Source organism: Bubalus kerabau, chromosome 9, assembly GCF_029407905.1.
Source record: "Bubalus kerabau isolate K-KA32 ecotype Philippines breed swamp buffalo chromosome 9, PCC_UOA_SB_1v2, whole genome shotgun sequence".
NCBI lineage: Eukaryota > Metazoa > Chordata > Mammalia > Artiodactyla > Bovidae > Bubalus > Bubalus kerabau.
The window spans coordinates 14,134,801-14,161,169 of NC_073632.1; the positions used below are offsets into that span (position 1 = coordinate 14,134,801).

General features: G+C 39.3%; 1 long non-coding RNA gene across 1 annotated transcript; it reads left to right on the forward strand.

Moving 5' to 3' along the window:
* The first annotated feature begins 353 nt into the window (after nt 1-353).
* On the forward strand, nt 354-15,983 carry LOC129659957 (uncharacterized). Its single transcript, XR_008718256.1, has 3 exons — nt 354-449; nt 593-713; nt 15,804-15,983. It is a non-coding gene; the product is annotated as an uncharacterized LOC129659957 (long non-coding RNA).
* Nucleotides 15,984-26,369: the final 10,386 nt, after the last annotated feature.

A 26,369-nucleotide genomic window follows, 5' to 3' on the forward strand; every position in this document is an offset into this window, starting at 1 on the left:
TACAGATTTCATTCATTTGCAAAAATTCTTACAGCAGCATATTTCCCCAGCACATTAAGTGGGTTTCTTTCATATACTTGTAGTTCAGTTATGTTTTCTTGCCACAGCTTCTTCTCTCTGCTCCTGAAGGATAGGGATAAGAGGCTTGTGCAAGCTTCCTGATGGGAAGAGCTGGCTGTGGGGAAAACTGGGTCTTGCTTTCATGGACAAGGCCTTGCCAATAAACCTTTAATCCGATTGTCTGCTAATGAGTGGGGCTGCACTCTCTCCCTGTTAGTTGCTTGGCCTGAGGCAAACCACTCCTGGAGGCTCTATGGTGGGGCTAGTGGTGAACTCCAAAATGTCTTATGCCAACCTGCATCTGCCAGAACCCTGCTGCCAGAGCCACTGTCCCTGGAATAGGCTACTGCTGACCCACACCTCAGCAGGAGACTCTCAAATTCTTACAGGTAGGTCTGGCTCAGTCTTTTGTGGAGTAACTACTCCTTTCCTCTGGGTCCTGGTACTTGCAAGGTTTTGTTTGTGCCCTCCATGTCTCTGTTTTCCCAAGTCTTGTGGAAGTTCTGTAATCAAATCCTTCTGTACTTCAAAGCCTCAGTCCCTTTGCCAGATCTCCAGGTTGGGAAGTCTGATTTGCAGCCTAGAACCTTCACAACAGAGTGAAAACTTCTTTGGTATATTGTTCTCCAGTTCATGGGTCGCCCACCTCTCAGGTATGGGGTTTGATTTTATTATGATTGCATTCCTCCTATCTCATTGCAACTTCTCCCTTGTCCTTGGATGTGGATTATGTTTTTGTTTGTTTGTTTTGATGGGTTTCAATGTCCTCTTATCAATGGTTCTTCAACAGTAGATCATGATTTTGGTATTCTCTGGACCTTACCTTTCTCCTGAGAAACTTGTATGCAGGTCAAGAAGCAAAGTTAGAATTGAACATGGAGCAACAGACTGGTTCAGAATTGGTAAAGGGATATAACAAGCTGCATATTGTCACTGTTCGTTTAACTTATCTGTTCAGTACATCATGTGAAATGCTGGGGTGGATGAATCACAAGCTAGAATCACGATTGCCAGGAGAAATAAGAACAGCCTCATATATGCAAATTATACCACTCTAATGGCAGAAAATGAAGAGGAAGTAAAAAGCCTCTTGATAAGTGTGAAAGAGGAGAGTGAACAAGCTGGCTTAAAATTTGACATTCAAAAAAGTAAGGTCATGGCATCTGGTCCCTTAAGTTCAGTTCAGTTCAGTTCAGTTCAGTCACTCAGTCGTGTCCAACTATTTGCGAACCCATGAATTGCAGCACGCCAGACCTCCCTGTCCATCACCAACTACAGGAGTTCACCTAGAATCATGTCCATCGAGTCACGTCCATTGAGTTCTCCAGCCATCTCATCTTCTGTCATCCCCTTCTCCTCCTGCCCCCAATCCCTCCCAGAATCAGAGTCTTTTCCAATGAGTCAACTCTTCCCATGAGGTGGCCAAAGTACTGGAGTTTCACCTTTAACATCATTCCTTCCAAAGAAATCCCAGGGCTGATCTCCTTCAGAATGGACTGGTTGGATCTCCTTGCAGTGCAAGGGACTCTCAAGAGTCTTCTCCAACACCACAGTTCAAAAGCATCAATTCTTCAGTGCTCAGCCTTCTTCACAATCCAACTCTCACATCCATACATGACCACTGGAAAAACCATAGCCTTGACTAGACGAACCTTTGTTGGCAAAGTAATGTCTCTGCTTTTGAATATGCTGTCTAGGTTAATCATAACTTTCCTTCCAAGGAGTAAGTGTCTTTTAATTTCATGGCTGCAGTCACCATCTGCAGTGATTTTGGAGCCCCAAAAATAAAGTCTGACACTGTTTCCCCATCTATTTCCCATGAAGCAATGGGACCCGATGCCATGATCTTAGTTTTCTGAATGCTGAGCTTTAAGCCAACTTTTTCACTCTCCACTTTCACCTTCATCAAGAGGCTTTTTAGTGCCTTTTCACTTTCTGCCATAAGGGTGGTGTCATCTGCATATCTGAGGTTATTGATATTTCTCCTGGCAATCTTGATTCCAGCTTGCACTTCTTCCAGTCCAGCGTTTCTCATGATGGACTCTGCATATGAGTTAAATAAGCAGAGTGACAATATACAGCCTTGACGTACTCCTTTTCCTATTTGGAACCAGTCTGTTGTTCCATGTCCAGTTCTAACTGTTGCTTCCTGACCTGCATACAGATTTCTCAAGAGGCAGATCAGGTGGTCTGGTATTCCCATCTCTTTCAGAATTTTCCACAGTTTATTGTGATCCACACAGTCAAAGGCTTTGGCATAGTCAATAAAGCAGAAATAGATGTTTTTCTGGAACTCTCTTGCTTTTTCCATGATCCAGCGGATGTTGGCAATTTGATCTCTGGTACCTCTGCCTTTTCTAAAACCAGCTTGAACATCAGGAGTTCACGGTTTGCGTATTGCTGAAGCCTGGATTGGAGAATTTTGAGCATTACTTTACTAGCATGTGAGATGAGTGCAATTGTGCGGTAGTTTGAGCATTCGTTGGCATTGCCTTTCTTTGGGATTGGAATGAAAACTGACCTTTTCCAGTCCTGTGGCCACTGCTGAGTTTTCCAAATTTGCTGGCATATTGAGTGCAGCACTTTCACAGCATCATCTTTCAGGATTTGAAATAGCTCCACTGGAATTCCATCACCTTTGCTAGCTTTGTTCGTAGTGATGCTTTCTAAGGTCCACTTGACTTCGCATTCCAGGATGTCTGGCTCTAAGTCAGTGATCACACCATCGTGATTATCTGGGTCGTGAAGATCTTTTTTGTACAGTTCTTCTGTGTATTCTTGCCACCTCTTCTTAATATCTTCTGCTTCTGTTAGGTCCATACCATTTCTGTCCTTTATCGAGCCCATCTTTGCATGAAATGTTCCCTTGGTATCTCTAATTTTCTTGAAGAGAACTCTAGTCTTTCCCATTCTGTTGTTTTCCTTTATCTCTTTGCACTGATCGCTGACGAAGGCTTTCTTATCTCTTCTTCCTATTCTTTGGAACTCTGCATTTAGATGCTTACATCTTTCCTTTTCTCCTTTGCTTTTCACTTCTCTTCTTTTCACAGCTATTTGTAAGGCCTCCCCAGACAGCCATTTGCTTTTTTGCATTTCTTTTCAATGGGGATGGTCTTGATCCCTGTCTCCTGTACAATGTCATAAACCTCACCATGGTTCATCAGGCACTCTATCTATCAGACCTAGGCACTTAAATCTATTTCTCACTTCCACTGTATAATCATAAGGGATTTGATTTAGGTCATACCTGAATAGTCTAGTGGTTTTCCCTACTTTCTTCAATTTAAGTCTGAATTTGGCAATAAGGAGTTCATGATCTGAGCCACAGTCAGCTCCTGGTCTTGTTTTTGCTCACGGTATAGAGCGTCTCCATTTTTGGCTGCAAAGAATATAATCAATCTGGTTTCGTTGTTGACCATCTGGTGATATCCATGTATAGAGTCTTCTCTTGTGGTTTGCAAGAGGGTGTTTGTTATGACCAGTGCATTTTCTTGGCAAAACTCTATTAGTCTTTGCCCTGCTTCACTCCATATTCCAAGGCCAAATTTGCCTGTTACTCCAGGTGTTTCTTGACTTCCTACCTTTGCATTCCAGTCCCCTATAATGAAAAGGACATCTTTTTTGGGTGTTAGTTCTAAAAGGTCTTGTAGGTTTTCATAGAACCATTCAACTTCAGCTTCTTCAGTGTTACTGGTTGGGGCATAGACCTGGATTACTGTGATATTGAATGGTTTTGCCTTGGAAACGAACAGAGATCATTCTGTCGTTTTTGAGATTGCATCCAAGTACTGCATTTTGGACTCTTTTGTTGACCATGATGGCCACTCCATTTCTTCTGAGGGATTCCTGCCCACAGTAGTAGATATAATGGTCATCTGAGAAAATTCACTCATTCCAGTCCATATGAGTTCGCTGATTCCTAGAATGTTGACATTCACTCTTGCCATCTCTTGTTTGACTGCTTCCAATTTGCCTTGATTCATGCACCTGACATTCCATGTTCCTATGCAATATTGCTCTTTACAGCATTGGACCTTGCTTCTATCACCAGTCACATCCACAGCTGGGTATTGTTTTTGCTTTGGCTCCATCCCTTCATTCTTTCTGGAGTTATTTCTCCACTGATCTCTGGTAGCATATTGGGCACCTACTGACCTGGGGACTTCCTCTTTCAGTATCCTATCATTTTGCCTTTTCATACTGTTCATGGGGTTCTCAAGGCAAGAATACCGAAGTGGTTTGCCATTCCCTTCTCCAGTGGACCACATTCTGTCAGATCTCTCCACCATGACCCTCCAGTCTTGGGTTGCCCCAGGGGCATGGCTTAGTTTCATTGAGTTAGACAAGGCTGTGGTCCTAGTGTGATTAGATTGACTAGTTTTCTGTGAGTATGGTTTCAATGTGTCTGCCCTCTGATGCCCTCTTTCAACACCTACCGTCTTACTTGGGTTTCTCTTACCTTGGGCGTGGAGTATCTCTTCATGGCTGCTCCAGCAAAGCACAGCCGCTGCTCCTTACCTTGGACAAGGGGTATCTCCTCACTGCTGCCCTTCCTGACCTTCAACGTGGGGTAGCTCCTCTAGGCCCTCCTGCACCAATAAATTGGGAAAAGTGGAAACAGTGGAAGATTTTGTATTCTTGGGCTCTAAAATCACTGCAGATGGTGATTGCAGCTATGAAATTAAAAGATGTTCCTTCGACGGAAATCTATGACAAACCTAGACAACGTAAAATAATTAGTCTCCAATTAAAATAAATAAATTTTTATTAAAAAAAAGGCAGAGACATCACTTTGCTATTGAAGGTCTGTATATTCAAAGCTATGGTTTTTCAAATAGTCAATTATGGATATGAGAGTTGGACCATAAAGAAGGCCGAGCACCCAAGAATTGATACTTTTGAATTTTGGTGCTGGAGATGACTCAAGAGTCCCTTGGACAGCAAAGAAATCATACCAATTCATTGGAAGGACTGATGCTGAAGTTGGAGGTCCAATACTTTGGCCACCTAATGTGAAGAACTGACTCATTGGAAAGACCCTGATTCTGGAAAAGACTGAGCACAGGAGGAGAAGGGAGTGACAGAAGATGAAATGGTTGGATGGCATCACTGTCTCAATGGACATGAACTTGAGTAAACTCTAGGAGATAGTGAAGGACAGGAAAACCTGGTGTGCTGTTTTCCATGCGGTTGCAATGAGTTGAACACAACTTAGGGACTGAACAACAACAATATGTGTGCTGTTGATATGTATGTTTATGCAATCAATTTGCCATTGTTTTAATTTGCAATGTGTTAATGACCGATTACGTTGAACATCTTTCCATATTTTTTGTTGATATTTTTGTTGCTTTGTTTGTGAGGTATGTTTTCAAATTTATTGTCTTTTTAATTGGGGTTTTCTTTCATCTTGTTTTAATTTAAGTGTTCTTTGAAAATTGTCTATGCAATTCCTTAATCAGATATATATTTTAAAAGTAATTTACCTTAGTGTGTGGCTTATCAATTCTTTCTGAGGGTCTTTCACACAGCAGAATTATTAAATTTTAATGAGTCCCTACTTGTCAATTTTTTGTTACTTGGATACTGCTTTTTGTGTTGTTGTTAATATCTTATCATCAGACTCAAGCTGATTGAGATTGTCACTTCTGTTTTATTTTTCTCCAAGTTTTATATAGTAATTTGAAGTTTTGCATTCAGGCCTATCATATAAGTTGAGTTAATTTTTATGAATGGTATAGTCTGTGGCTAGTTTTTGTTTCTTTATTTGTTTGCTATACTCTTCACTTGTATGTCCAATTGTTTCAATGCCATTGACGAAAAGTTATTGTTTCTACATTGAAATTAGCTTGCTCTTTGGCAAAGATCAGTTCACTATGTTTGTATGGTTCTACTGCTAAGATCTCTATTCCATTTCTTTTGCTTATGTGTCCAATCTTTCAGCAGTGCCATGGTCTTTTTTTACTGTAACTTTATAGCAAATTTTGAATTGGGCAGTGTTAATCATCTGACTTTGTTCTACTTCTTTAGAGTTTTTTTTTTTTTTTTAATACACTTTTACTTCATTTTCTTGTCTCATTGCTCTGTTACAACTTCTAGTATGAAGTTGAATAGGAATGATGTAGTGTTTTGTTTTCTTTTCTCTTTGTCTCCAGTTTTAGGGCAAAATCATATAGCTTCTTATTATTAAAAGTGTTTATACCTGTTGACTTTTTCATATATATTTTTAATTGTTTCAGAAGTTTATATCACTAGTTTGATAAGATCTTTTTTAACATGTGTAGATGTCAGGTTTTGTCCAATGCTTCTTATGCATGGATTACATGATTTTTCTTTAAAGCTGTTGATATAGAGAATTGCATTAAATAAATTGTGAATATTGAATTAAATTTACATGTTGGGATAAATTTTATTTGGTCAATATAGTTCAATTGATACAGTGCTGAGTTCAATTTGTTAATATTTTGTTGATAATTTTTGCACCTATTTTTATAAAAAACAGTGGTCTGTACATTTCCTTTCTTATAATGTCTTTGCTAGTTTTGATACTAAAGTAATTGTGGCCTAAGAGAATGAGTGAGAAAGTATTCCTTCTGCTTGTATTCTTATGGAGGAGTTTCTCAATAATTGGTATCATTTATTTTAAAGTATTTAGCAAGAATCACCAGTTAAAACACCTCTACCTGGTGCTTCCTTTTCTGGAAAGTTATTAGTTATTTATTTACTTTATTTAATAGATATAGGCCTATTAAGATTACATATTTCTCTACTGTTTATTTTGAAATGTGTGACAATCAAGAAATTGGACCATTGCATCTAGGTTACCAAATTTGTGGGCACTGAGTTATATATTCCTTTATTATCTTTTAAATGAAAATGGCTTAATGCAGTCCAAAATCACTGTAGATAGTGGCTGCAGCCATGAAATTAAAAGACACTTGCTCCTTGGAAGGAAAGTTTTGACCCACCTATACAGCATATTAAAAAGCAAAGATTTTACTTTGCCAACAAAGGTCCAATTAGTCAAAGCCATGTTTTTTCCAGTAGTCATATATGGATGTGAGAGTTGTACTATAAAGAAAGTTGAATGTTAAAGATTTGATGCTTTTGAACTGTGGTGTTGGAGAAGACTCTTGAGAGTCCCTTGGACTGCAAGGAGATCCAACCATTCCATCTTAAAGGAGGTCAGTCCTGGGTGTTCATTGAAAGGACTGATGTTGAAGCTGAAACTCCAATACTTTGGCCACCTGATGTGAAGAACTGACTCATTGGGAAAGACCCTGATGCTGGGAAAGATTGAAGGCAGGAGGAAAAGGGTAGACAGAGGATGAGATGGTTGGATGGCATCGCCGACTCAATGGACATGGGTTTGGGTGGACTCCGGGAGTTGGTGATGGACCAACTCCATCCAACATGCCAGAGAAACCTGGTGTATTGCAGTCCATGGGGTCACAAAGAGTAGGATATTACTGAGTGACTGAACTGACAAACAATATAAATTATTTATTATATAATTAAAATTGTATGGATATATTTTAATATTATCTAGATTAAAATGTGTACTTTTATTAAAATTTATTTTTTTTGCCCCTCAATCAACTAATTCTTTTTCTTCTCTTTTTAATTTCTTCAAGCTTACTGATATTTTTGTTTTTGTATGGTTAGAACCCTATATAATAGTGCAAATTACTAAGTATTTATTCTAGAATACTGGAGTGGATAGTCATTCCCTTCTTGCAGGGGATCTTTATGACCCAGGGATTAAATCCAGGTCGAATTGCAAGTGATGCATTTACTGTCTGAGCCACCATGAACACACAAATACACATACACATATACATATGGATAAAACTAGATATGGAGTGGAAGATAGATAGTTGTAGATAGATCTCTCTCTCTTGTTGACCCTTAACGGACACAGATTTAAACTATGTGGGTCAACTTAGAGTTTTTTTCAATAAATATATACTATAGAACTACATGATCTATGGTAGGTTAAATTAGAAGATATAGAACCACAGATCCAGAGGGATGGCTCAAAGTAATACATGAATATTTCACTAGGGGTGGAGGTGGAACCCATAGTTACTTAGTTACTGTATCATTCAAGGTTCAAGAGTCAATTCTCTCTCTCTATATATATATGTGTGTGTGTGTGTGTGTGTGTGTGTGTGGATTTATATATTTATATTTATATATATATCATTAGCATATGCCAAAAGACAAAGGTATTTTGCTTCTCTTAAAATGAATATGGGAGGAGAACAAGATAGCAGAAGAGTAGGTGGATATGGAGTACATCTCTCTGAGGATGCATCGGGAATACACCTTCAGACACAGAAGTTCATGCAGAACACCAGCTGAGAGCGGACAGGAGTAGCTGACCAGCAGAAAAGAATATATAGACCTACACAAAACTCGGTAAGACAAAGAAACTAGGGGGGAAATCTCGCCGTTGGCGAGTGTGAGAACTGAAGCAGGGGTCCAAGCCCCACACTGGGGCAATTGTATGAGACAGAGGAGAGACATTTAAGGCTGAGAGTGAATCAGCTGATCTGCAGCAGCCTAAATGGAATGAGAATCAGACAGTCCTTGTCATAGCCATATGTACCTCAGATGGGTCCCCAGGTCCCCTAGAAGGTGCAGCAGCTGGGCCTAGAACAAAGGGATTGTGGAGGAATCCCAGGGTGAAGGTTGCTCTTGACTGCAGAGAGACGGACCGAGGGGATGTGAGGGAGGAGATTGTGGTGGGAAATGCCTGTGGAGGAAAGCCAGGCAGCCATGGAAGCAAGGCGATACTGCTGAGTCACGCAGAGGGGATGGAGCCATCACCATAGCCTCTCTCTCTCTACAATCCAGCATCAGCAGCTGAACAGTAGAGAGGCTGGCCCATCATATACCTTACACACTGAACTACACAGTGGGAACCCATCCAGGGTGCCCTTTTAAGTGCTTGATGCACCAATCTACAGAGTAGGATCCCAGTCCAGGGTTGGGGGGCCCTCTATGTGCTTGATGTGCCAAACAACAGAGAAGGACCCCAGGCAAGGGAGCCCTCTAAGTGCCTGAATGGGCAGAGCTACACAGAAAGACTAGCCAAAGAAGCCTTCTGATTGTCCGCTACCAGAGACTTGAAAAAAGGTTTTGATAGGCCCGTAACTGCTGCGGCAGAAGCAGTCAGTGTCCCTGCACACTTGGTGCCTCCAGGGTCCCCACAACCCAAACAGCTGTGCCATTTTCATGCTCAATCTTCAATGGGGCAGAGCTGCCATAGGCAAAAAGTCTTCTGTCTGTGCACATGGGGTCACTTCGGTCATGTCCAACTCTTTGAGACCCTGTGGACTGTGGCCTGCCAGGTTTCTCTGTCAGAAGAGTTCTCCAGGCAAGAATACTGGAGTGTATTGGCCAATACTGGTTGCCATACCCTTCTAGACCACTATATTTCCTGCTGCCCTAGCTGCCAACTCCCCTGAGTACCTGGTGCTGCCAAAACTCCTGCAACCCAAGCAGCTGCACCTCTGCAACTGATCCTCACTGGAGCAGACCCAAGTCTTCCAGGGGAGCCTCAGGAGCAAACCTACGTGGACAGTTGACATGCAGAGATGGAAATAAAACCACAATTGATACCCAGGGGCAGTGTGGCTAAGGAAGAAAACCCCAAGTTTTCCCACCAGCTGTACAAGCTTCAGATTAAATCCACATGATCAGGGAGGCAGACTCTGTGTCTATGGAATATATAAAAGGACAAAGAGAGCTCTCGCAAAACGAAGCACACTAGTTCTGATAGCTGTGGACGTTGGAGGCAAGAACACACAGGAATAGGACCGGATTGGAATCTGAGCTGCTCCCACCACAGGTCCAGGGGCCAGCACAATGTTGCAGGGCATCCTAGGAAGGTGAGGTGGAATGTGACCCCAGTAAGGGAAAGAACCATGACAGCATTGACTCAAGAAAAACATTTCTTATTCTTATGTTTTGACTTATTCTGTAGTTTCTTTTGGATTTTTTTGTTTGTTTGTTTCGTTTTTATTCTTTTTTTTTTTACCTTCCCACCACCCCTCCCATTGTAGTAGTTGATTTTATTGGCACTAGGGCATCTAATTAAGGTTTTGATTTTCTTTTCAATCACAATTTTTACTGTTGTTCTAAACATCTGCCTCAACGTTGGGCTTTTGCACTGCTGTGGAGTTTTCCTTTTTTTTTTTTTTTTTGAATCTTTATTCCTCTTCTTTTTTTTTTTTTTAATTTTCTTTTCTCTTTTTTTAAAATTTTAAACCTATTATTATTTTTATGCACTTATTACTTTGTTTGCTTTTGCTTCTGTTATTTTCCCCTTGCAGTTATTGAATATAAATCTTCATCTACCTATATTTAACTTTGCATATCTATTTTTTCTATCTTTTCTTTCTTTCCTTTCCTCTCAACATATTTGTTACTTTTGTTTTCATTGCTTTATTCCCCACTTGGCACCTTGCTTTAGTTTTGTTTTCCAGTTTGTGCTTTAGTTAGTTTTATTCTTAACTGGTAGATATAATTTTTGGTTTCCTCTGGTCGCTGGGTCAACATATTGTACTTTATTTTTGTTGGACTGTTTGATTTAAATTATGGGTGTATATGTAAATGGGTATATTATATTATTATAATTATTATCTTCCTGATTTTGTAACTTCCATTTGTCTGGGGTTCATCTTTGGTTTCTCATTTTTGAGTATGGGTTTTAATCTCACTTAATGCACTCGTGGAATCTTTGTTCCCAACTAGAGATCAAGTCCTGAGCCTTTGGAGTGGGAGCACTGACTCCAAAACCCTAGACTACCAGAGAACTAACCCTGGAGTTCAAATAGAGAGAGTATTGCCTCTATATTAGGCTTTTGCAGTTCTGTAGAGTTTTCCTTTTTTTTAATCTTTCTTCTTCTTCTTTTTTTCTTTTCTCTCTCTTTTTTAAAATTTTAATTATTAAATTTAAATTTAAAATTTGATAGGGAGTATCAAATAGTGAGAACTCACATGAAACCACTTGCATGCCTGACCTGAATTCACCCAACCACATTGTACTTTGTACACTGCACATTGTACAGGACACCTTATCTAAACAACAAACAAAACAAAAATACAAAACCAATTATCAGTAGACAAGATTACCACCTCACTCAGTCTTGCTCATCAGAAGTTTCAGTTCAGCTCAGTTCAGTCACTCAGTAGTGTCTGACTCTTTGCGACCCCATGAATCACAGCATGCCAGGCCTCCCTGTCCATCACCAACTCCCGGAGTTCACTCAGACTCACGTCCATCGAGTCAGTGATGCCATCCAGACATCTCATCCTCTGTCGTCCCCTTCTCCTCCTGTCCCCAATCCCTCCCAGCATCAGAGTATTTTCCAATGAGTAAACTCTTCGCATGAGGTGGCCAAAGTACTGGAATTCCAGCTTTAGCATCAGTCCTTCCAAAGAAATCCCAGGGCTGATCTCCTTCAGAATGGACTGGTTGGATCTCCTTGCACTCCAAGGGACTCTCAAGAGTCTTCTCCAACACCACAGTTCAAATGCAACAATTCTTCGGTGCTTAGCCTTCTTCAGTCCAACTCTCACATCCATACATGACCACTGGAAAAACCATACCCTTGACTAGATGAACCTTTGTTGGCAGAGTAATGTCTCTGCTTTTCAATATGCTGTCTAGGTTGGTCATAACTTTTCTTCCAAGGAGTAAGTGTCTTTTAATTTCATGGCTGCAATCACCATCTGCAGTGATTTTGGAGCCCAGAAAAATAAAGTCTGACACTGTTTCCACTGTTTCCGCATCTATTTCCCATGAAGTGATGGAACCGGATGCCATGATCTTCGTTTTCTGAATGGTAAGCTTTAAGCCAACTTTTCACTCTCCTCTTTCACTTTCATCAAGAGGCTTTTGAGTTCCTCTTCACTTTCTGCCATAAGGGTGGTGTCATCTGCATATCTGAGGTTATTGATATTTCTCCCAGCAATCTTGATTTCAGCTTGTGCTTCTTCCAGCCCAGCGTTTCTCATGATGTACTCTGCATATAAGTTAAATAAGCAGGGTGACAATATACAGCCTCGATGTATTCCTTTTCCTATTATAGCCAACATCTAATATATTTGAGATTTGGTTACAGACCACTACAATAAAATACATATCACAATAAAGCAAATCATCCAAATGTTTTTGTTTCCTAGTGCATATAAAACTTATACTTACATTTTGCTGTAGTCCAGTAAGTGTGCAATATCGTTATGGCTAAAATATGCATACTTTAGCTTAAAAATGTTTTATTGCTAAAAGCTGCTAACCATCATCTGAGCCTTTGGCGAGTTGTGATAATTTTGCTGGTGAAAGGTCTTGCCTCTTTGTTGGTGGCTACTGACTAATCAGGGTGGTGGTTGTTGAAGGTTAGGGTGACTGGCAACTTTTTAAAATTGATGATGATGAAATTTGCCTCATATATTGACACTTCATTTTATGAATTTATTTCCTCTTTAGCATGTAAAATGATGTTGAAAACATTTTACTAGCAGTAAATCTTGTTTCAGAACTATAGTTAGTATTCTCAAACCCTGCCATTAGTCAACAAAGTTCATATCATATTCTAAATCTTGTAATTTCAATAATCTTCATAGCATCTTTATCAGAAATAGGCTTCATCTCAAGAAACCACATGTTTTGCTGATTCATAAAAGCAATTCCTCATCCATTCAACTTTAACATGAAATTGTATGTGAGACAGCAAAAGAGACACAGATATATAGAACAGTCTTTTGGACTCTGTGGGAGATGGTGAGGGTGGGATGATTTGGGAGAATGGCATTGAAACATGTATATTATCATATGTGAAATGAATCGCCGGTCCAGGTTTAATTCATGATACAGGATGCTCGGGGGCTGATGTACTGGGATGACTCAGAGGGATCGTATGGGGAAGGAGGTGGGAGGGGGGTTCAGGATGTTTTGCAGTCAGCACTGGATTGGGAATCAAGGCATCTATTATATAGGGTGGATAAACAAGGACCTACTGTATAGCACAGGAAACGATATTCAATATCAATATCCTGTGATAAACCTTAAAGGAAAATAAATGTGAAGAAGAATATTCATTGTGGTAAATATTGCTACTGTTTAGTCACTAAACCGTGTCTGACTCTTCTGAGATCCCATGGACTGTAGACTGCCAGACTTCTCTGTCCTTGGGATTTCCCAGGCAATAATTCTGGAGTGATTGCCATTTCTCTCTCCAGGGGATCTGCCTGACCCAGAGATCGAACCTGCTTCACTTGCATTTCCAAGTGGATTCTCTACCACTGAGCCATAAAGGAAGCCCAGTGATTTTATATATATATATATATATATATATATATATATATATACACACACACACATATAAAATATTGTATTATTAATAATATAATATTATTACATTTAATTATTTTTATATTAGTAATATTGTATATTATGTTATTGCTATATAATATATTTTATAATATATAATCAATTTTCTGTGTAAAAATTGATACAAAATTATAAATAAATTACACTTCAATAAAATAAAATTTTTTAAATGGCCCCTGTGTTTCAGGTATGCCTGCTTATATATTGAAATCAAAGGCATGTAGAGATATATGTGAATGTTGATAAAGGCTTGAAAAAGACTAGTATGAATGCTGCTCTTGAGGTAAAGAAAGCTAGGAGGTAAGTGTAGGGAAGGATCATTGAATTACCTAAGGCATCATCTAGAGTTTAACACTATACCTATACTGTTAATCATTCTATCTCCAACACTGTGGTTGGCATTTATAAGGCATTTTATAATTCATTTTGGATAAATGGATCAGAAAATATAGCTCATATTTAAATCTAATCAGAAGGAATAAGTGATAAATTCTACTTGAAGAAACCTGATGATAAATAAGTGTAAAGAAGAGTGCAATTTTCCCTTGAAGAGAAGACTTTCTAGAAAAAGAAAGTGTGTTAGTCATTCAATCATGCCCAACTCTTTGTGACCCCATGGACTGTAGCCCACCATGCTCCTCTGACCATGGAATTCTCCAGGCAAAAATACTGGTGTGGGTTGCCATTGTCTTCTCTAGGGAATCTTCCTGACCCTGAGATCGAACCTGGGTCCCCTGTATTGCAGGAGGATTCTTTACCGTCTGAGCCACCAGGGAAACCTGAGCATGGACATGGTTTGGGAACTAGGAAAATAATAAAATCGTATTATAAGACCACATAATCCTTAGCAAGGAATGGTAGAATGGAGCTAGAAAATGAAAGTTAGAACTCAGTAGGGAGGAATTTTGTATTTCTCTGTGTGAGTGTGTGCATGCTAAGTCACTTCAGTCTGTTTAAATTTAAAATTAGACTAAATTTTCAAGAAAATTGCCAATTGATGTCATCTTGTTCCCTGTGGAGGAGAGGTACTTGCTATTCAAACACAATAAAACTCAATAGCAAGACTGTCAAATTTCTTTTAATGTCATTACATCAGGATTTTAAGATATTACTTGTGATATTCATTATTTATTACAGACCTTACAATGTAGTGCTTGAAATTTTATCTTTCATTCAATCACAACTGGATTTGACATCTAGCCATGTTGTTTAGAATCTAAGTGAGTTGGAGGTGAGGTGTTTTGTGTTTTTTTTTTTTTTTTTTTGTCTTTTTTTGAATATCTGTTTTGTGTTTTCCCTTTCTGCAATAAAACAATGCCTACTCAAAGAGTATATTAAGTAATACATGTGCAAAAGTTTATGAACATAGTAAGTGTTTAATGAAACAGGGCTATTAGAACACTACAGTTTTAAAATATGTCATAATCTCCTGAAGATATCCATTTTTTCAAAACGTAAATTTTATTGAAGTCTTTTTGTCTTTAGATAGTGTTGTATTCCCTATATACATTTCAAAGAGAGGTTGACTGAAGTGAAATGAAAGTCGTTCAGTCATGCCTAACTTTTTGTGACCCCATGGACTCTTGCCTGTCAGACTTCTCTATCCATGGAATTCTCCAGGCAAGAATACTGAGTAACTGGGTAACTGCTTCTTTCTCCAGGGGATCTTCCCAACCCAGAGATCAAACAGAGGTCTCCTGCTTGCAGACAAATTCTTTACTGTCTAAGCCACTAGGGAATTTCAAGGATACAGGAGTGGGTGGCCTATCCCTGGAATCAAACTGGGGTCTCCTGCATCGCAGGCAGATTCTTTACCAGCTGAGTTACCAGGTAATAAGGTGATGGAATAAATATTGGCACTTCCCAGGTGATGCTAGTTATAAAGAACCCGCCCGCCAATGCACATGGATGTAAGAGATGCAGATTTGATTGCTGAATCGGGAAGATCCCCTGGAAGAGGGCATGGCAACCCACTCTAGCATTCTTGTCTGGACTATCCCATGGATGGAGGAGCCTGGTGGGCTACAGTCCATAAGGTCACAAAGAGTCGGAAATGACTGAAGCAACTTAGTACACACTTATATATATATATATATATATATATATATATATATATATATATTTCAATGCTCTTCAGAGAAGAGGTAGTAAATATAATAAATATAGCAAGAGTAAATATAGATAACTATACCAGACAACCTCATCTGCTTTTTGAGAAACATGTATGCAGGTCAGGAAGCAACAGTTACAACTGGACATGGAACAACAGACTGTTCCCAAATAGGATAAGGATTAAGGCAAGGCTGTATATAGTCACCCTGCTTATTTAACTTATATGCAGAGTACATCGTGAAAAACACTGGGCTGGATGAAGCACAAGCTGGAATCAAGATTGCTGGGAGAAGTATCAGTAACCTCATATATGCAAATGACACAACCCTTATGGCAGAAAGTAAAGAAGAACTAAAAAGTCTCTTGATGAAACTGAAAGAGGAGAGTGAAAAAGTTGGCTTAAAGCTCAACATTCAGAAAATGAAGATCATGGCATCCGGTCCCATCACTTCATGGGAATTAGATGGGGAAACAGTGACTGACTTTATTTTTTTGGGTCCCAAACTCACTGCAAATGGTGATTGCAGCCATGAAATTAAAAGACACTTACTCTTTGGAAGGAAAGTTATGACCAACCTAGATAGCATATTAAAAAGCAGAGACATTACTTTATCAACAAAGGTCTGTCTAGTGAAGGCTTTGGTTTTTCCAATGGTCATGTATGGATGTGAGAGTTGGACTATAAAGAAGGCTGAGCGTCAAAGAATTGTTGCTTTTGAACTGTGCTGTTAGAGAAGACTCTTGAGAGTCCCTTGGACTGCAAGGAGATCCAACTGATCCATCCTAAAGGAGATCAGTCCTGGGTGTTCATTGGAAGGACTGATGTTGAAGCTGAAGGTCCAATACTTTGGCCACCTGATGCGAAGAGCTGACCCATTTGAAAATACCCTGATCCTGGGAAAGATTGAGGGCAGGAGGAGAAGGGGACAACAGAGGATGAGCTGGTTGGATGGCATCACGGACTCAATGGACATGGGTTTGGGTAAACTCCGGGAGTTGATGATGGACAGGGAGGCCTGATATGCTGCGGTTCATGGGGTGGCAAAGAGTCGGACATGACTGAGTGACTGAACTGCTACTACTGCTAGTATGCATGTCCCAAATCACAAAATAGTTATGTGAGGAAAGGGTCCTATGATCAATAATTGTATTAAAAAAATATAAAGTCTCCTCCTCCAGAACATTAGTATCTTAAATTGTCTCAGAAGTCTTGTTATAAATAAAGCTTTTTAAACCCAAATTTCTGAAAATTGTTTATCCAGTGAACTTCCTCTCCTATTTTACATTGTGTATATGTGTGTGTGATAATAGTTGTAGCTATTATCCTAGATGGACATGCTAAAAACACAGTTCATTATCCTGCTTTCCTACCCCTTACCTTCAAGATATTCTCATCACATCAGAATAAAATCCAAAATCTCCTCCATGGTTTACAAAGAACCACATGTCAAACTCCTGATCTATGTTTATCTTCTCCTGGGTTTCCCTCAAGATTATTCCACTTCAACTACATAAGTGTGTTTCTTCCTTAAAGGTTTTCCCTCATTGTTATTAATGCCTGAAATACATTTTCTCAAATGACTGCTGTTTTATTCACATCTCTCTTCAATATTCATTTCATCATCTTGTTTATAATAACTCTCAAGTTCCTTTGTCTTCTACCTTTTCTTATAATATTCATCACATACTATCTGAAAAGTTGTCCAATGTTTTTTTCATTACTCTCTGCCTTCCACCAAAATCATAAGTATAAGTTCCATGAGAACAATCACTCATGGATATCTTCCTCATTACTATATTCATCAGTATTTAAAATGTGACTAACACATATTAGAACTGAGACATTTATGAAATATTTGGCAGTCAGCCCATCAAAATTTATAACTTACAAACAGTTACTCCTGAGTCAACTAAATCCACAGTTTAAAGGGATTTATATGAAGTGAGTTTAGAGTTAACTGTGTTTTAATTTCTCTATCAATTAAGGGTGATACACATAAGTTAGAACTCATTAAATTTGAGGTAGTAAAAATCTCTCTTTTTAAAACTTTTACCACATGAGAGAGATTATACTGAGTGAAAGGAGGGAAGTCATGCCTTGGTTTATCCCTAATATGACACAATGTTAGAAAAATGATGCAAAGAGTGCTAGAGACACTCGACATCACAAATGCATTTTTGTTTGAAGGATTCAGAAAGGGTTATTGGTATTCATTAGTGGAAATCAAATCTAAATTATTTGTATTTGTATCTCTTCTCTTACTGACAGCATTTATTTTGGTAATTTGTACAAGTACCCAGCTCTTAATTGCTCTTATTCCCATCCCAGACAACTCAGGATTATTAGAAAATACACTTTAAACTCTTGTTGAAACAAAATCAGATAATTATTATTTTTTTTTTTTTTACTTTGCCACATACTACAGTGCAGTTGAAGTAAGTTGTTTCAAATGTTAACTCCATAATCTGATGAATCTAGGGATATAAACATTTATAGCAAACTGACATATCCTTATAAAGTCCAGAATGCACAATCTTTTACCCAATCTTTTATCCTTTTACTCAAAGGATAAGTTTTACAATTGTGTTATCACCTCTAAGTGAAGTTGATTTAAGAGACAAGAGGCTTTTTTTAAAGCATGACTTCCATAATAATTGATGCAAGAGAGACCCCTAGCAGTGTCTACACATGCTGAACTCTTAAATCAAGGATACTGGCTTCATTCCCAACTAAAGGTTGCATCTACATTGATTAATCTTTTTTTGTCACCAAGGAAAGGAAATATTACACAAGGGGCAATCACCCTGACTTTTCCAAATATTCATGAAATGATGTAATGTGTGTTTAAAATATAGGAGTAGTGCTTCATTTATTCACCCTGTGCTGCTCAGCCAACACAAATGTAATGGGTCATTGGTGGCAATAAAGTATATTGGGAATGTTAGGATAAAATAATACTTGGCTGGGAAACACAAACCTGAAAACCAAATAACTTACAATGTGCCTCTTCCTGCCACAAATTCACAAAAGAGATAAGCAGAAAAGGTGTACAAGACAGAATCTCCTTAAAATTAATTCTAATTTTATTTATTTTTCTTTATTTTTCTTTTATTTTATTTTTAAACTTTACATAATTGTATTAGTTTTGCCAAATATCAAAATGAATCCGCCACAGGTATACATGTGTTCCCCATCCTGAACCCTCGTCCCTCCTCCCTCCTCCCTCCTCCCTCCCCATGCCATCCCTCTGGGTCATCCCAGTGCACTAGCCCCAAGCATCCAGTATCGTGCATCGAACCTGGACTGGCAACTCGTTTCATACATGATATTTTACATGTTTCAATGCCATTCTCCCAAATCTTCCCACCCTCTCCCTCTCCCACAGAGTCCATAAGACTGTTCTATACATCAGTGTCTCTTTTGCTGTTTCGTACACAGGGTTATTGTTACCATCTTTCTAAATTCCATATATAAGCGTTAGTATACTGTATTGGTGTTTTTCTTTCTGTCTTACTTGACTCTGTATAAAAGGCTCCAGTTTCATCCACTTCATTAGAACCGATTAAAATGTATTCTTTTTAATGGCTGAGTAATACTCCATTGTGTATATGTACCACCACTTTCTTATCCATTCATCTGCTGATGGACATCTAGGTTGCTTCCATGTCCTGGCTATTATAAACAGTGCTGCGATGAACATTGGGGTACACGTGTCTCTTTCCCTTCTGGTTTCCTCAGTGTGTATGCCCAGCAGTGGGATTGCTGGATCATAAGGCAGGTCTATTTCCAGTTTTTTAAGGAATCTCCACACTGTTCTCCATAGTGGCTGTACTAGTTTGCATTCCCACCAACAGTGTAAGAGGGTTCCCTTTTCTCCACACCCTCTCCAGCATTTATTATTTGTAGACTTTTGGATCTCAGCCATTCTGACTGGTGTGAAATGATACCTCATAGTGGTTTTGATTTGCATTTCTCTGATAATGAGTGATGTTGAGCATCTTTTCATGTGTTTGTTAGCCATCTGTATGTCTTCTTTGGAGAACTGTCTATTTAGTTCTTTGACCCATTTTTTGGTTGGGTCATTTATTTTTCTGGAGTTGAGCTGTAGGACTTGCTTGTATATTTTTGAGATTAGTTGTTTGTCAGTTGCTTCATTTGCTATTATTTTCTCCCATTCTGAAGGCTGTCTTATATGACAAACCCACAGCAAACATTATCCTCAATGGTGAAAAATTGAAAGCATTTCCTCTAAAGTCAGGAACAAGACAAGGGTGCCCACTTTCACCATTACTATTCAACATAGTTTTGGAAGTTTTGGCCACAGCAATCAGAGCAGAAAAACAAATAAAAGGAATCCAAATTGGAAAAGAAGAAGTAAAGCTCTCACTATTTGCAGATGACATGATCCTCTACACAGAAAACCCTAAAGACTCCACCAGAAAATTACTAGAACTAATCAATGACTATAGTAAATTTGCAGGATATAAAATCAACACACAGAAATCCCTTGCATTCCTATACACTAATAATGAGAAAACAGAAAGAGAAATTAAGGAAACAATTCCATTCACCATTGCAACGGAAAGAATAAAATACTTAGGAATATATCTACCTAAAGAAACTAAAGACCTATATATAGAAAACTATAAAACACTGGTGAAAGAAATCAAAGAGGACACTAATAGATGGAGAAATATACCATGTTCATGGATTGGAAGAATCAGTATAGTGAAAATGAGTATACTACCCAAAGCAATTTATAGATTCAAAGCAATCCCTATCAAGCTACCAACAGTATTCTTCACAGAGATAGAACAAATAATTTCACAATTTGTATGGAAATACAAAAAAACCTCGAATAGCCAAAGCGATCTTGAGAAAGAAGAATGGAACTGGAGGAATCAACCTACCTGACTTCAGGCTCTACTACAAAGCCATAGTTATCCAGACAGTATGGTACTGGCACAAAGACAGAAATATAGATCAATGGAACAAAATAGAAAGCCCAGAGATAAATCCACGCACATATGGGCACCTTATCTTTGACAAAGGAGGCAAGAATATACAATGGATTAAAGACAGTCTCTTTAACAAGTGGTGCTGGGAATTCTGGTCAACCACTTGTAAAAGAATGAAACTAGAACACTTTCTAACACCATACACAAAAATAAACTCAAAATGGATTAAAGATCTAAACGTAAGACCAGAAACTATAAAACTCCTAGAGGAGCACATAGGCAAAACACTCTCTGACATACATCACAGCAGGATGCTCTATGACCCACCTCCCAGAATATTGGAAATAAAAGCAAAAATAAACAAATGGGACCTAATTAACCTTAAAAGCTTCTGCACATCAAAGGAAACTATAAGCAAGGTGAAAAGACAGCCTTCAGAATGGGAGAAAATAATTCTCATTTTAGAATTAAGCATGATACCCCAATCTTGTTGGCAAGCTTTAAGTTACCACTGCATGCAGTTGGCAGAGATGAATTGAGTGGTCTTTGCATATCTAGAATCTGGACTCTTTAGATTGACACAAGAAAAACAGAAAAAGCAATTCCAAGAAATAAAGATAACGAGGAGGAGTAAAACACTGAGATATACATTAAAACCAGTAAGACCTATACCCTAAAACTTCCCCAGGAAGAAGTTTCTTCCCAAGTAGTAAAGAGCAACCTGGAACCTTCTTATCATCTTGTCCAAGGGGTTGATACAGGGATATTACAAAAAGATATGGGAAAATGACAGACTTCAACAGAATGAGTGGCCCAATGTTTCCCATTCCCATGAAAAAAATTCATATTTCCAACAAAGGACAAAAAGTAGAAGAAATCTTGCACTCCCCTTGAAGCCAAATTTTCCCCACTTTTTGTTCTTAATTTTTATCCCACTGGCTTTAAAAGTCAAACTATGTTCAACCAGGAATATACCTTTATCTGTACAGCAAGGCAATCAGCTGAGTCAACTGCCAGAAGGGTCTCTCCTAAACTTTCCCAAGTTGTTTCCTCTTTATTCTCATTGACCTAAAATATGTCTTCACCCAGGACAATGATATATACAGTTTAGCCCCTGAAGCCTCTGAAATGGAACACAAGACAATAATTGATTTTACTTCAGGAACACTCATGTTACAGTCACTCTATTTTCTTAATTTTAATAAATTAAATTAATTTACTAAAAGAAAATAAAAATTAAATAAAATAATAAAATTAAAATTAAATAAAAATAAATTAAAATTTCATTAATTTTGTCTTTTAGCTTCTGGGACTTCCCTGGTGGCCCAGTGGTTAAGAGTCTGCCTGCCAGTGTGAGGGACATGGGTTCTATCCCTGGTCTAGAAGAGCTCAAATGCCCTAGGGAAGCTTGACCTGTCTGCCATGACTATTGAGCTCTGTGCTTTAAAGCCTATGCTCTGCAACAAGAGAAAGTGAAAATGAGTAAAAGTGAAAGTTGCTCAGTTGCATCTGACTCTTTGCCACCCCATGTATACAGTCCACGGAGTTCTCTAGGCCAGAATACTGGAGTGGGCAGCCTTTCCCTTCTCCAGGGGGTCTCCCCAACCCAGGGATTGAATCAAGGTCTCCCGCATTGCAGGTGGATTCTTTACCAGCTAAGCTATTAGGGAAGCCCTGCAACAAGAAAACCATCACAATGAGAAACCTGCTTACCACAATTAGAGAGTAACCCTGCTCTCTGCAGCTAGAGAAAGACTATGCACAGCTGTGAAGACCCAGTGCAGCCAAAGACACATAAGTAAATAAAACTTAGTCTTCTAGCTATTGTCTTGATTTATGTCAACCCGCTTGTCTACCCCAACTCATTCTGTAGTAGTTATACACATATATGTGTGTAGAGGTAATGGAAGCCTTGCAACAGCAAGATGCCAACAGCATGTAGTGCTTCAAATCTGTCATCACTCCATAAATTTTGACAGTGGGAACTTCTGTGAACCTCACAGAAGTTTGAAGTAGAATCTATTGGTTCTACAGTAAAGTTAATGTTCCACAATAAATGTAAAAGCATCTCCCTCATTCAACTTTCTTCTGTTCCTACTCTTTGTAAGCCAGAAGAGGTATCTATTTGGAGTCTGTGTCTCTCAATCAGCACCCTTCATCAGTTTTTGCAAAGCACACTTCCTCCCCCTCTTCCACCGCTGACTTACCCAATTTCAATTTTCTCACGGGGTTCTCATAAGGGGAAGAAGAAACATAAGAATATAGCAACATCAGCTCTTCATGAAAAACTTAGAAAAATAAAATTTCAAAATTGTATGCAGTAAAAGCTGCTTATTTAAACCCAAGCTCCAGTGTCTTCTTAAAAGTAAATTTTCCAGCAAGTCAGTATATCTAGAACACAAAACAATTCAATGTAGAATAGTACAAGAAAATTTACCAACTATCAATCTTTATTAATAATTTTAAGAAGCATGGCATCAGGACAGAAAAGGGAGAGATCCGATGTGGGAAGAGAGCAAATTAGCCAAGACGGTGTGTTCAGGCTCCCTCACCCCACCTTCAGTAAATAATAACTTTGTAAGAGCTGAGATCGTATATAGCACCGCGCATGCACATCACATAACATGCCCATACTTGCTTGATCACTGGCTGCTGCTGCTGCTGCTGCTAAGTGGCTTCAGTCATGTATGACTCTGCTATGTACATATGTGAGCTCCACCTAGAAAGCAGTGGCTTTTGCTGCTGCCTCCTGGCTGTGTCCATTGTGTCAGCAGTGAGAAGAGAGAACTGTGCTACCGCTGCTGCGCTAGCCAGGACAGAGGCTGTGTGCCAGAGAGGAAGGAGTAAACGTGTCTGCAGTTCTTCCAGCTCTTCCAGTCTCCTTCCAGCCTCTCAGCTCACGGCTTGTCTACCCTGAGTTCAGTGAACAGTGTGCACAGTGTGCCCAGCGAGACAACTGGAGCTGTGAGCAGGATGAGCAATACCATTGGCATCGCAAACAGGAAGAAGAGCCATACATCTGCGCTGTCCAATGTGGCTCCCTGGACCCTTGCTTTGCACATCAGATAGGTCACCACCTGCAGCAAGAAGAGTGAGGCTATGAAACACCTGTGTCCTATGACCCAGAGAGCTGTGTAGTTTATGTGAGTCTTCACAAATTGTTTACTTAATCAATTCTTGGTGATGGACAGGGAGGCCTGGTGTGCTGCATTCCATCTGGTTGCAAAGAGTTAGACATGGCTGAGCAACTGAGCTGAAGCAATTCTAGGTGCATAGATAATGAATTGTATCACTAATTTACTTACGCATTCAGTTATCATATTTACAGTCAATTATACTTTTACCTACCAAATTTCTTCTCCCCAGTGTTCCCTCATTCACCAATCATGAAGACAACTGAAAACAGGCCATGTATTATGACTTGTTCTTACTTAATCTACCATCTGATCTTAATCAATATCTTCTTATCACAGTATTTAAAAATATTCTACAATGTTTTTGGCAATAATTTATCCTAAAGAATATATCTACTAGTACCAATGAACTTCCAGATGTTCAAGCTGGTTTTAGAAAAGGCAGAAGAACCAGGGATCAAGTTGCCAGCATCTGCTGGGTCATCAAAAAAGCAAGAGAGTTCCAGAAAAATGTCTACTTCTGCTTTATTGACTATGCCAAAGCCTTTGACTGTGTGGATCACAATAAACTGTGGAAAATTCTGAAAGAGATGGGAATACCAGACCACCTGATCTGCCTATTGAGAAACCTATATGCAGGTCAGGAAGCAACAGTTAGAACTGGACAAGGAACAACAGACTGTTTCCAAATAGGAAAAGGAGTATGTCAAGGCTGTATATTGTCACCCTGCTTATTTAACTTATATGCAGAGTACATCATGAGAAATGCTGGGCTGGATGAAGCACAAGCTGGAATCTAGATTTCCAGGAGAAATATCAATAACCTCAGATATGCAGATGACACTACCCTTATGGCAGAAACTGAAGAGGAACTAAAGAGCCTCTTGATGAAACTGAAAGATGAGAGTGAAAAAGTTGGCCAAAGCTCAACATTCAGAAAACTAAGATCATGGCATCCAACCTCATCACTTCATGGGAAGTGGATGGGGAAACAGTGGCAGATTTTATTTTTGGGGCCCCAAAATCACTGAAGATAGTGATTGCAGCAATGAAATTAAAAGACACTTACTCCTTGGAAGGAAAGTTATGACCAAACTAGACAGGATATTAAAAAGCAGAGACATTACTTTGTCAACAAAGGTCCATCTAGTCAAGGCTACAGTTTTTCCAGTAGTCATGTATGGATGTGAGAGTTGGACTATAAAGAAAGCTGAGTGCCAAAGAACTGGTGCTTTTGAACTGTGGTATTGGAGACTCTTGAGAGTCCCTTGGACTGCAAAGAGATCCAAACAGTCCATCCTAAAGGAGACCAGTCCTGGGTGTTCATTGGAGGGACTGATGTTGAATCTGAAGGTCCAATACTTTGGCCAACTGATGCGAAGAGGTGACCGATTTGTAAAGACCCTGATGCTGGGGAAGATTGAGGGATGAAGGAGAAGGGGATGACAGAGGATAAGATGGTTGGATGGCATCACCGACTCAATGGACATGAGTTAGGGTAAACTCCAGGAGTTGGTGATGGACAGGGAGGCCTGGTGTGCTGCGGTTCATGGGGTTCCAAAGAGTCGGACATGACTGAGTGACTGAAATGAACTGAACTCCCAAAGGTCCATCAGGATCTGAACCCCCCAATGGGAATAGGGTTTTCTCTGTATAAAGCCTGTCATTTATTGCCATCAGATCAGATCAGATCAGGTCAGTCGCTCAGTCATGTCTGACTGTTTGTGACCCCATGAATCACAGCACGCCAGGCCTCCCTGTCCATCACCAGCTCCTGGAGTTAACTGAGACTCACGTCCATCGAGTCAGTGATGCCATCCAGCCATCTCATCCTCTGTTGTCCCCTTCTCCTCCTGCCCCCAGTCCCTCCCAGCATCAGAGTCTTTTCCAATGAGTCAACTCTTCACATGAGGTGGCCAGAGTACTGGAGTTTCAGCTTTAGCATCATTCCTTCCAAAGAAATCCCAGGGCTGATCTCCTTCAGAATGGACTGGTTGGATCTCCTTGCAGTCCAAGGAACTCTGAAGACTCTTCTCCAACACCACAGTTCAAAATCATCAATTCTTCAGTGCTCACCCTTCTTCACAGTCCAACTCTCACATTCATACATGACCACAGGAAAAACCATAGCTTTGACTAGACGAACCTTTGTTGGCAAAGTAATGTCTCTGCTTTTGAATATGCTATCTAGGTTGGTCATAACTTTCCTTCCAAGGAGTAAGCATCTTTAATTTCATGGCTACAGTCACCATCTGAAGTGTTTTTGGAGCCCAGAAAAATAAAGTCTGACACTGTTTCCACTGTTTCCCCATCTGTTTCCCATTAAGTGATGGGACTGGATGCCATGATCTTTGTTTTCTGAATGTTGAGCTTTAAACCAACTTTTTCTCTCTCTCCACTATCACCTTCAAGAGGCTTTTTAGTTTCTCTTCACTTTCTGCAATAAGGGTGGTGTCATCTGCATATCTGAGGTTATTGATATTTCTCCCAGCAATCTTGATTCCAGCTTGTGTTTCTTCCAGTCCAGAGTTTCTCATGATGTACTCTGCATAAAAGTTAAATAAACAGGGTGACAATATACAGCCTTGACAAACTCCTTTTCCTATTTGGAACCAGTCTGTTGTTCCATATCCAGTTCTAACTGTTGCTTCCTGACCTGCATACACATTCTCTAGAGGCAGATCAGGTGGTCTGGTATTCCC